The following is a 12,695-nucleotide window of genomic DNA, read 5'->3' as shown; positions in this document are numbered from 1 at the left end:
TCTCAGGTCACTTCCCTCCCCCTCTTTACACTTGCTGAGGACATTCCTCACATCACCCACCCCTCACTCTAGCAGCTCATTGGGAGAGCTTTCTTCCTTCCTTGAGTGTGTTAAGGGGTGGGGGCACTCCCAGAACTGGTGGGAGAAGGGACATGGCAAGTGGTCTCTGGGAGGGAGGGGCACAGCACGCAATCTGGAGAGTGGAGTGGGGGCGGGACCTAGCATTCCATCTCTAAAAGATTCACCATACCTGGGCTAGGGGATCTTGAAAGAACAACTGATGACCATATAAAACAAAGAGTATACATATATAAACACATATAGATATCACATAGGGATTTTATAGAATAAACTCTATGGTTGGCATATTTGACCTGAAGCCAAATAATTTGACTTTTTTTAAATGAATTAAATGAATTTTTCTTTTTCTTTTTTCTTAATCCTAGTCAGTGAATTCCTTAGATCTTCTAATGTAATGTGTGTATTATGGCAGATAAAAATATGTAAGTTAGGTATAAAGTTATGACTGAATTACAGTTATATCTACCCTGATTTTTAGGAGGCTTTTTTCATCGTGGGTGATCTTTCTAACATTGGATTTTCTTTTATCCTACACTTTCCATCAACAGATTTTATGACTGTTCATTTTGATGTCCCTGTGGTATGCAAAGTGAGATGTCTCAATGAAGGCTATGGTGGCTGAAAGAGATTTCTCTTTGCCCTCTAAAGAAGCCGACAGCTGCTATAAATCATGCAGAATTAAATAATGCATTTGTAATTTCCTAAGACAGAATTAATTAAAATTAAAATATACACATAAGTGAGTAAAAAAATACAATTCAAATTTAACTACCAAATTTTTGTTGCTTTACAACTATTTATGCTGTTAGTTTGAGTTTCTTGATAATTTGTATAAAATAATCCATTGAGATGAAGCTTCAAATATAAAACTAGTTGATTTATTCAGATTTCAGATACAAAGAACCAAACTAATAAAAGGCAAATAATAACCCAAGGCCCAAATCCAGCTTTGTGACTGGTTTTGTAGGGCCCAGGAGATAAGAATTATTTTATTACATTTCAAAATAAAGTTTTATTATATTTAAAAACATAAAAAAATCTTATCTCACAAAACTTCCAAAAATAAATAAGCAGCATGGTGTGATCTAAACAGTAGTCCAGAAAATAAAGGTCTATAAATAATAGTAATACCCACCACAATACTACTGACCAATTATTAGGAGGTCCCTCATTGATCATGGCCTACTACTTTTTGCAGAATTCAGAACAGTCAAATAATCTCCTTTCTTAGCCCTTAAACTCAGCAAAAGAACTAAAATAAGAGTGATAACTAACAACACTGACAAAAGTGCCAGCTCATTTCTTTTATATCCTGTTAAATTTTATTATGTACGTTCTTTGAAATACTTTGAGATACTGGTGTGTCCCAGTATCTATTTACTCTTTCTGGGGGACTAAGCAAATTGAGGTTCAGGGAGATGAAGATTCTTGAGTTATGAAGAAAAAGTTATGTTAAATGTTCTCTTTTTAAAGGGGAAGGCAGCATGGGAGAGCAAAGAGTTATTTTACTTTAGAGTCATATAGTGATCTTGAATAATTGACTTAAGTGACTTAATTTCTCCATGTCTCAAATTTCTCTTCTTTAAATAAAGGGATTTGGACCCTTAAGATACCATCTAAATCAAATGTATAATCTTCTAAAAGCAGGACAATGAGTGATACATCAGAAATAGATGTGGTTTTATTCATGGAAATGACCTTGAATTAACACACTTTACAATCTGATTTGCCCCAGTATCTTGAGAACCATGGGACATTTATATCTGACATACAGTTGAAAGCTCCCAAGCCTGTTTATCTCTGATGCTAGAATATGAGCTCTCTGTTAGCAGGAACTGACTTGCTTTTTCTATTTGTAACCTCAATTCTTAGCATAGTCTTTACAAATAATAAGCATTTAGTACATGGTTTTATATTCATTTACTTAGAACTATTTCTTACCCCCCCCTCAAAAAAAGCTTGCCACTTAAGGATAAGACCTCTTATCTAGAAAATGCATTTATATATTTTTGTGGAAGAATTTATCCTCCAAGTATTCTAGATAAGTTATTTCTTCATATACCACACATCTCCTTTTGAATAACTGCAAAATTAAAATATCTTTACACTCTCAAAAACTTCTTAACTATAAAACTTTCACCAGAATTTTACAAACTTATAAATATGATGTGAGCATCACTAGACAAAATGAAGAGTATTATAAAAGTAAAAAAGCTTATTTTATTTAGCTTATTATTTTTTCAATTTTACACATAATAAATTTTGGAGTTCTATTATAGTTGATTTTAAGCCCTAAGGCTATACATTGATTTTTCTTTGTATTTTTACAATTTGTTCAAATTCATACATATTTAAATGTATTAGATACATGATATGACTATAAATAAAGGACATGTGAGGAAGTGTTTTCCATAGAGAATAACTCCCCAAAATTTAATTGAATAGTAAATGAATAATACAAAAGAAAAATATTTTAATATTATTTAGAAGTAAATGAAAAATATTAAATTCATTTATTTAATTGAAATTGAAAAGATAAAACAATTTTAAAAGATTTAAATAACAATATAAACTCTAGATCTATGAATAGTTAAGGGAAAAGCAATGAAGTAAAAGGGATGAAGGTGGAATGAATAAGCTGGGAGGGAGAAATATGAACAAAAAGAGAGACAGAAATAGACTGTAAAGGGCAGAGACAGAAAGTCAAGGGAAAATATGCACATACACACAAAAAGAAACAGACAGAGAAAGAGAAATACATGCAGAGAAAGGCATTGTCAAGTAGCTCAAGTTTTATAGACTTTTAAAACTGTAGTGCATTTTTATAACTATTGGCATAAAATATTTATTGGTAGTTATCCTAAGAACAACAAGATTACACTGACTTTGGGGCTGAATTTGGGTTAGTGTTCCTCCACTGTTGTTGCTAATAAGCAATGCATACAACCCTTCTGAATTTCTGTTACTTCATAAGTAAAATGAAAGTGTTCAGTTGGATGATTTCTAAAATCTACTCTACAACTTTATGCTTCTATGAACCTGAAATTCTTTCTTTTATAATAATAGCACAGACATCACAAAAAGTCTAAGTAACAACAATGGCCATGATGATTAATGGCCAGAAGGCTAGAAGTGTAATGGCATTCATCCTTTCAGTATGGTGCACTGTGGGGCCATAGGAAGCACAATAGCCTGGCAATCAGAACAGCTCCCAGCTATGTGGCCTTGGCCAGGTCTCTATGCTACTACTATATAAGGGAAGAAGGCACTATTAATGAGTTCCAAGCTTTTCATTGTTAGGCACCAACCAGAAATTCTTATGTGTGTTGTCTTCATTAATTTAAGTATATCATTAATGCTATAAAGTTTTAATTTTAAATTACAAACTTTTCCAAGCCTACAAATATAAGTACTACAACAGAAGTAGCAAACCCAGTTGTTTATGTGGACTAGCTAATTAAATATATGGTTCTCTCTCTGGCCTAACTCCAATTTGTATCCATAGGTTGAAAACAAAGAAGGGACAACTGTTAGAATAAAAGTGCTCTGTGGGTCTACACTGCTTAATCTATAGCTCATATGTTCTGACTGGTACATTTTCCTTTAACAGTTATCTAAAAGGGCACAGGAAAGAGGAAGTTGCTCTGCTCAATTTGGCTGTAAAATGAGACAGAATCAGGAATAATGGGTAGATATGATAAAGAAGCATATGGTTGGTTGTTTGGTTGTTGTCCTTCTTACTTGAAAAGGACCAAAATGACATCACCAGGATGATGTCTTTTGAGAAGAACACAAATTGCATTTAGGTGAGGCATGGTTGCACACAGTTGACAACCTCACTTTTTCTTCCAGTCATCCAAGTCCAATGGCAAGACAAAAGTCAAGGCAATTTATTATGACTTAGGATGCAGTGGATAACCTTGACTTCTTTGATGTCTAACCAAATTCCAAGTGCCCCACATCACCTACTTCTGCTACCTTCACGGATGTTGGAACAAAACATTCTCATTCATCTGGGGGACGTGTACACATACCTGGAGTAGACGCTCCCCCAACTCACTGATGGAGTTGAGGCCCATTTGTTACCTTCAACTTTGTTTAACCCACCTGCCAAGACAGATTACCTGGGGTATGGCCATCACACATGCTGTAGCTTCTTGGAGCCACAGGTGAGAGCTGACTGGCGGACATCAAAGGAAGAAAGTAAGCACTGAAAACATAGATAGGTCTTCCCTGACTACTCTGTATCTTCAGGTTTCATGAAAGGGGGGAAAAACCCCTAAACCTTCCTAACAATTAGAGGACTCTAAAAATGCTGCATTTTAAAAAGTTGATTAGCAAATTCCCTTTAATTAGAGTTCTCCATATAAAGTTTGGATAAAATTACCTACTGGATGTTTATCAAAGTTTGGGTTTTTTTTTTTCAGATATAGTTGCTAGTAGGTGGTTAACAGTTTCTTATTCAATGTAAAATTCTATGATTCTATGATATTTGTACTTTTTTCTGTTCTTGTTACTAGAAATCAGATTTATTTTTAATATCTCCACCCCTAAACTATGAAGTACATGTCTTGAGAATTTTAAAAAAAAATGGATTTCTCTCTGCCTTACTATGATAATCTCAGAATTCTAGCAAGGCTTATAATTTTTTAAAAGTTTTCATTACTCCAATTGGACACTCATCTTTCTGTCAGAAAAAATAGGAATTGCCATTCTGGAACAGACAGAGGGTATATCTAGTCTGGTGGCCAATGCCAGATGTTTCACTGAGAGGAATAAACCTCCCATAATACACCTAATTTCACAATACTATACCATGGGGGAGAATTTCTTCCTGACCCCATCTGGTGAGCAGCTTATGCCCTGAAGCATGAAGATTGATAGCTGTTGTAATTTTATCTTAGCTAGTGTACTGTAACTGCAGATGCTACTCTTACTCATATGAATGTCTAATTATCTTTAGGATCATTTTCTCTCAATCACATTCTGTGGCCTAGAGTTCCACAGGTTGAAAATATGGTTAATGTTTTAATGGTGTTCTAAAAATGGATATGAATGATTAATACATTACCATCTGATTTTATTGACTAGAGGTTGTCTGTTTCTTGAGAAATGGTCCTGTTTATGTAGTTGTGTTTGTGCATGTCTTATAATGATGTTTCAACTATATCTGTAAACTTTATCTCCCTCAAGGCCAACTGGTGGTTCTGTATTTCCTCTAAGCCAAATGGTTTTGGCTATTTACTCCCTTGCCATGGCAACTTTTCATACACATGAATGACTCTCTTTAGCATCTATTTTAGTGTAAACTTCATTAATTACCAAGCCCACACACTACTGTAACAAATCAGTTTTCCAAAATCATATTTCACATAGGGCCATTAAGACTATCAGGAACAGGGTAATTAACTTCACAATCTGAGTCATCTAATCATCATGATTACTAAGACTATTTGCATCTTAAAGAGATTTTAGCTTTCAATATTGCAAAGAGAAGTAGGCTAGTTCATGTGTACTGATTTTCTTAATGTCCTCTGTACATTTCTTATCTGTCCTCTCTTTTCTTTATATCCCCACTGTCAGTATCCTTAAGAATTTATTATCTTTCACTTTTGCAATATCTCCTGAGCAGTCTACCTGCCTCTATTCTCTCTCCATTCAGTATATCTTTAAATGGAAGATCATATTCATCTTTATCATGATCATATCATCCCATTATTTAATGCTTCCCTGTGGATACCAAATAAAGTTTCAATTCCTTAGCCTTGACATTCAAAATACTCTATAATTGGGTCCCAATTTCCCTTGGTAGCTTTTATCTCTATTTCCCTTTATGTATTCTCTGTTCTTGTCACACTGGATTTCTCACTGTATCACAGACATGAATTCTATAACTGGGTTCAAAAAACTTCCTTTACAATGACAAGATGGGGAAAACCAGTCCAGATAGTAGTTTGTCTGAGAAAAAAAAAATATTTTAGTGAATTGCAAGCTCAGTATATGTCAACTACATGGTATTTCAGTAAAAAAAAAAAAAAGTGAACTTGGACTGTTGTAGGAATATATGTAGTAATATAGTTAGGGATAGTTTAGGGTTAGTTGAAAGAAGGAAATTTTGAAATAAGCCCTGGGAGAGGATTATGGGTAGGAAAGGAATTGTGGGAGTCTGAACTAAAAATAACTAAACTCATTTCCTTTCTTGGATTTTCCTCTGAGCTGGAAGTAGGTTTTTGACTCTCTGCCTGAATTTCCATCAAGTTGAAGGAAGAGTTTTGCTCTAAGAGATCCTCCCTGGATAATCAAAATTTGTGGAGAAATCTTTGACATCTAGGTAAAGGATTTATTTGGAGGAAACCAATTTCCCTGAGTCTAAAGATCATCTGCCAGAATTCCTCTTGGGCTAAGATAATACAAAGTTTTCCATCTATAACTTTGGGTTACTTAGTGAAGCAGCCAAACCCTGGCTATTTCTCTTTCTTTATTAATTATGGGTGGGAAGATTAGGATAAGTCGGATAACAGAAAATGTTTTAGGTAGCACAGATAGCTGTAGGCAGGGCCCAGAGGAGAAACAGAAGGCTCACTGTAAGCAGACTTAGAAGTTGGGTGGATATAGTTTGAAGAGTGATAAGGTCCTATCTACCTGTTTTCCTTATTCCCTTTATTAAAATAAACTTTGTTTCCATAACCCACAGGGTTTTGTGCTTAACTGGACTTGGAGAGTTCCTAGGTGGGTTGTAACATCTAACATCCCTCTAGGACAGTTCCCCATTACACTGTGTAAGGGAGGGATAAGGAGTTGATATTGTGCTCTGATTTGGTCAAGACACATCTAGACTGCTGCACTCAGTTCTAAATATCACAATTTTGGAAAGATGTTGATAAACTGAAGACTATCCAGAGGAAACCAGAATGCTGAAGGCTCTTGAGCCCATGACTATAATGATCTATTGAAGAACCTTTAGATGTTTGGCCTGGAAAAGGAGAGAATCAGGTGGTAAGTATTTGAAAGATTGCATTGTGGAAGAGAGTGAGAAATGTGTACAAATTAGAAAAAAGAAAAAATGGGTTTGAAGTCATGAAACTTCTCCTAAAATTACAGCTATTCAATAATAGGAATAGGCAGCCACAGGAAGTATTAATGTAGAAGCTAGACAATCCCTTGGGTCTATCATAGTGGTAATCATTTTTAAGATATGAGTTGGTTTTGATAGCTGCTAAGGCCCCTTTCAACTCTAAATTTCTCGCTACCTACATCACTTAAAGTCTTCAAATACAGAAACAAAGACCATTTGTCCAGGATCTTGTGGTGTACATATTTAACCAGGAAGGGGTTATGAGGGCCCTTCCAACTCCAAGACTCCATGGTTATATTTTTCCTCCTCTCAACATTCCTTGAAATTATTAAAATTCTCTCTATCTTGAATCAACTCAAATTTCACAACTTTTATTAAGCCTCCTTATTCTCCAGTTGGAAATCATATTTGTAGTTAGTGAATTTGCTCAGTACAATGTCTTTTCTTATATAATTATTTCATCTTATATGAGCATATTTATTTTGTATTTGTTATTTGTATGTGCTATTCTCCTGATAGATTGTGATAAACCTGAGAATTTTTTGTCATTTACCTGTACGTCTCTTTTAGCACCTGCGGCCTACTAGAAGGAAAAAGAATGTGGATGATGATAATAATAACAGTGAGAGGCAGCAGGGAGTAATGAATGAATTGAGTCAGACTTAAAGTAAGAATGACCTGAAGAAAGTCTCACTTCTGGCACTTACTGGCTGTGTGTGATCTTGGGCTGATCATTTAACTTTTCAATGTCTAGGAAATTTACTAAGATTACAAGATGCAGAAAAGGTACTGATTTTTGTTTATAATGGAGTCTGATTTCCTCACCTGATCTATATGAAATAAAATAACACAAATAATAATGAATAACATTTATTTAATCTTAAAATTCTCAAATTCTTAACATACACTCTATCACATGATCTCAGAACAGGTACCTAATAAAAGTTTGTTGAATACATTTGAAAATTTATCTGGCAAAGAACTCCTTAAGAAAATTCTATCTTTTCAGAAAAAAGTCATGTAGAAAAATGAGTCACTCATACAAAGGATCAAGAAAAGCCTTGTGTAGTAGGCAACAAAAGCTGAGGAGTAAAAGAAAACAAAGATTCCTTTCTAAAGATGGGGCATATTACAAGCATTGGAGACAGTTCAAACTCCTTAATTTATATCTGATATTAGATGTAGGCACTGGAGTTTGCTTAATAAAGGTGAGAATTGAGAAATGATACAGGGAAGGCCACATGATCAGATCTGTAGTTTGGAAAAATCAATCTGACTGCTTTGAAGAAGGAATAGATTCCAGGAACACTGGATTTAGTTAAACCAATTTAGAGGTTATTGCAATGGTCAACATGAGATGTAATAAGGCCTTGAATTACAATGGAATATATGAAGACATAGTCATGAAAATAAAAACAAACTAAGGCATTAAAGTAACAATTTTTGGAAGCATTTCCTCATCTCTTAATGTATGATGCTTTAAAATGATTGATGTGAAGGAGAAACTTGTTATGGGCAATTTGGTATTGCAGTGGACATAGCACTAGGCTTGGACTCAGGAAGACTCATCATCCCAAGTTCAAATATATGTGACCTTGGAAAAGTCACTTAACACTGTTTGCCTCAGCTCCTCATCTGAAAAAATGAGCTGGAAAAGAAAATGGCAAACTGCTTTAGTATCCTTGCCAAGAAAATCGCAAAATTGGGTCATGGAGAAGAAGATATAACTGAAATAACTGAAGAAGAAAACTGATGTGTAATGTCTTTAACATTATCTTAGAAAATACATGTAGCATTTTGTTTTGCAGACATAAATCCTGTGATGTAAGCAGTGTATCAACTTTTAAAAACTAAGGTACGGGGCACCAAAGTGGTTCTGTAGTTTTAGAGTCAGGCCTAGAGATGGAAGGTCCTGGGTTCAAATGTGATCTCAGACACTTCCTAGCTGTGTGACCCTGGGAAAGTCACTGCTTAGTTCTTACTTCTTTTCTGCCTTGGAACCAATACAGATTCTAGAACAGAAGGTAAGGGTTTAAAACAAAACAAAAATGAAAGCAACCCTAAGGTACAAAATGCTTCATTAAGTCAAGGTTACAATCTTTTTAAAAAGGCAGTATGTTGTAAGCCATACATCAGACATAACAAAAGAAAATTCAGCCATTAATGATGTGAAAAATGAATTAGTACTGAATTATAAAGTCTCATATGTGATAGTTCTCTGAAGAAAAAGTAAAGGGTCAGCATTAAAGATTCACCATGATAGAATGGCTTAAGGTCTCAGAGGAAAAACTATGATCATATACAATATCTCCTTAAAATTTTAGTCATGCATACTAACAGTTGAAGTGCCCAAGTTTTTTGGTAATATCTAGTGTCCACTGTAACAAGAAAAAATTTCTTATGCCAAAGGGATGTCTCTAAATAGATCACAGGAATAAAAATCATCTTCTGTTCCCCTACCCCTTAACCCTTAATTAAATTTAATGATAGCCTCATTTAACAAAAGGTGGGAAAACTCTCCAAAATGCTAATAGGCTTTCAAAGGAAGAAGTATATTTTACAACTAATGTATTCATGTCAAGAACACATTGTTTCAAGATTATATTTTTAAACAGTTGGATGTTGGTAGTTAATTACCATGGAAAAGCTTTATTTGTATATTTTCTATATACTTTCTACAATTCATTCACTGAGTTAAAATTTCATGAACTTCATTTTATGGTAATTTAAAAAATTCTCTTAAATTTTTTAAACAGAAAATGTGCATTGTATGATACACAAAACATTGAACACTTGCATTCATTATATGAGTTATTACTGTGGCTATCCAGTGTTCTCAAATAATTTAAGAATTTCTTCCAAGATCATTTATGCAACTATTTTACCCTAACCCTAACCCTAAATACCTCTGTTAATCTCTCACTTTGAAAAGAAATGTTTCCTCCTAGTCTAGCCTTCATTTTATTCTCATTACATGATTCTGGGCTGTATTAATTATTTTTTCAATGACATCATGCCAATCAATTTGTATCTCTAAAGTCCAAGCTGTAGCATTGACAATGGCCCTTTCTAGACAGGGAAGGTGGTGGGAGGTGGGATGTGAAGAACAGCATGATGAAATGACTGGGACAAAATTTACTTTGCTTTAGAAAGGATCAAAAAGATTTTATTTTCAAAGTTGTAAGAAATTGACATAGTGGCTTAATGTATTAGTAGATTCATTTCTCTCTAACCCTAGCCTCAGAGTATAGCCAGCCTAAACCTCAGCATTGCAGTTGATGCTGTTAGCCAAGAATCCTGGGATCAACGTTGGGAATTTTAGGAGTTTGATTAAATCCTGAAAGAAGGAATATCATTTTTTCATGAATACCTCCTTTGTGTTTCTATCTTACTTTGTAAATTACTAATTAATCAAGTCTTTAAAAAAGTAAATAGCTAACATTTGGAATGTGTCCTCTTCAATGCTACTTTGACTCAATCATTTTTTAAAGAAAGTGACTCAGGGGCACTGTTTTAGGCTACTAATGTGATTTGAGACTGTATATGTTCTTTCTTCTTTAATCTCTCCTGTAATGAAAAAAAATGCTTTTAACATGTTTTCATTTCAACAATACCTAGAATATGTATGTGTACATATGAATATACATATATTTTAATAGATGTCTCCATGAGGACTTATATACAGTATATATACTTATAAAATTCTGAATAGATTTAAATGGTTAAAATGGAAGACAATCTGTTAAGTTCTCCCTAAGTTATCATTTAGGAAGTTTACTTCCAATGCAATCAGTCTTTTCTTTTTTTATTTATAAATATTTCTATTCATTTTCTCTTCAATGTATACCCAAGAAGGATGTTATATAGCTGGCATTCAGGAAAGTGAATGTAAGTGAGAATTCCCAGGTGTATAGAGATCATAGATGCTACATGATCAGGGCATTAGATAATTGGGTGTAACTTAATAAATGCCTAAGTGCCATTCTTCCACCCATTCCCACTTCTCATTGGTATAACTATCTTGTAGTTTGTTATGTCATTACAGCCTACTTTTCAACAGGAGCATGTCTTAATATTGGGTGTATCAAATCTAATCTTACGGTTTATTGTGGGCAGCCCCAGTTGGTCTGTTCTGAGCCTTTCCCTCCTTTTCTGGTGAATGGAAGTTGTACTCCTGCCCTGCTGGTGGCCTGAATCACCTCAATTTGTTCTGGCAATCAGAGGCAGCTGCTTCATGTGAAAAGAGTGAGGACCACTGAATAGAGCATTAGGACTGACATCAGACTGAATGTGAAGGACTCAGCCCTTTCTTTTGGGCCAGTCGAGCATGTGCAAACAGATTTGCTGAAGTACAAAATGGTCCAGTGATTTAAAGCAAGTTTTCTTCTTTCTCTCACATTCTTTTTTCTTTACCCTTTTAGAAATGAAATAGGATAGAGGACAGACTGAGTACAATCTTAGCAACATCTGTTGCCTTTCACGATGGTCTTGGCTGAAGACAATATCTTTTCAAAAGAGGGCTGACATTTTGTTGAAAAGAGGGAAAAAGCTCAAAGAGAGTATCATTTGGACATGTTTCCCAACACACACAGTTGGGTCCTTTTTTATTTTTGTGTGTCAGAATGTCTTTAAAGAAACTTTTCTCCCCTCCCTTTTTAAGTGAAATTGTCAGAAAACAAATCTTCCCCCAATTAGTGCTTAATGCACTCTTACAGCAAAGGAGAAGTTATAGTCCTATCCTCCACCACCACTGTCTTTGCTTTTATTCCTCAAAACTAGAGTGTTTGACAGTCCAAATCTTAAGCACTGTTAATCAGAAGTGTGAAGGAATTTATGCCTTGCATTGTTTCACATCTGCTACTTTCTAATTTTCTCATTAGTTTGACTTTTATACTAATACTGATAGCACTGAAGCATTTGTTAGGTTTTAACTGCCTTTATTTTTACCATGACGGATAACTCACAAAGCTTTTTCTTAACATTTGGATTTTATCATATTCCTTCTTATCCTTAATGTCAAATGCCCCATTGCAATAAACATTAATTTTAGTTGGTTCTTACGTGGAAGCAGTTACCTGATATTTTTCCAAGATGTTTTTTTGCAGGCAATTTTGCTCAGTCCAACCATGACATCCCTTCATAAAAATGACAGATGAAGCAGCTGACTAACTGGTGGGTATATTATTCTCTTGCAGGCATCTGCTTCTCCAAAAAGCCAAAACAAAACAAAACAAACATCATCTATTTCTTTCATTGACTTTAAGACCGTAGAAGATAATCTGAGAATATTCACCAGCCTTCTTATACTCCCTCCACAATTCTACTGCCTCTCCAAAAAAGTAATACAATTGCACAGTAGCATTATATAAAGTGAATTAAAACTTTATACTACTTTTTAATGATTGTAACATCATAAATCTTTCAAAAATTAGAGTAGGTAAGCTTTCTGAAATCATAAAAGTAACTTGTATTTATACATTATAGCAACTTTGTTACTAATATGAATTTACTTATGGAAATGGGTCAAAAATTTTATCCA

The 12,695-nt window shown here is 34.4% G+C and overlaps 2 long non-coding RNA genes across 2 annotated transcripts in view; both read right to left on the bottom strand.

Moving 5' to 3' along the window:
• LOC103105043 (uncharacterized) overlaps window positions 1-12,695 on the bottom strand; it is a 52,014-nt gene that overhangs the window by 26,235 nt on the left and 13,084 nt on the right. The window lies entirely within an intron of this gene.
• On the bottom strand, window positions 8,011-12,619 carry LOC130458377 (uncharacterized). The gene is made up of 2 exons (XR_008917659.1): window positions 12,232-12,619; window positions 8,011-10,723 (listed from the first exon to the last, which is right to left on the bottom strand). It is a non-coding gene; the product is annotated as an uncharacterized LOC130458377 (long non-coding RNA).

The sequence above is a fragment of the Monodelphis domestica genome, chromosome 3, assembly GCF_027887165.1.
Source record: "Monodelphis domestica isolate mMonDom1 chromosome 3, mMonDom1.pri, whole genome shotgun sequence".
NCBI classification, from domain to species: Eukaryota; Metazoa; Chordata; class Mammalia; order Didelphimorphia; family Didelphidae; genus Monodelphis; species Monodelphis domestica.
The sequence above is the reverse complement of the archived record's forward strand: the minus strand, read 5'-3'. Positions and strand labels throughout refer to the sequence as shown.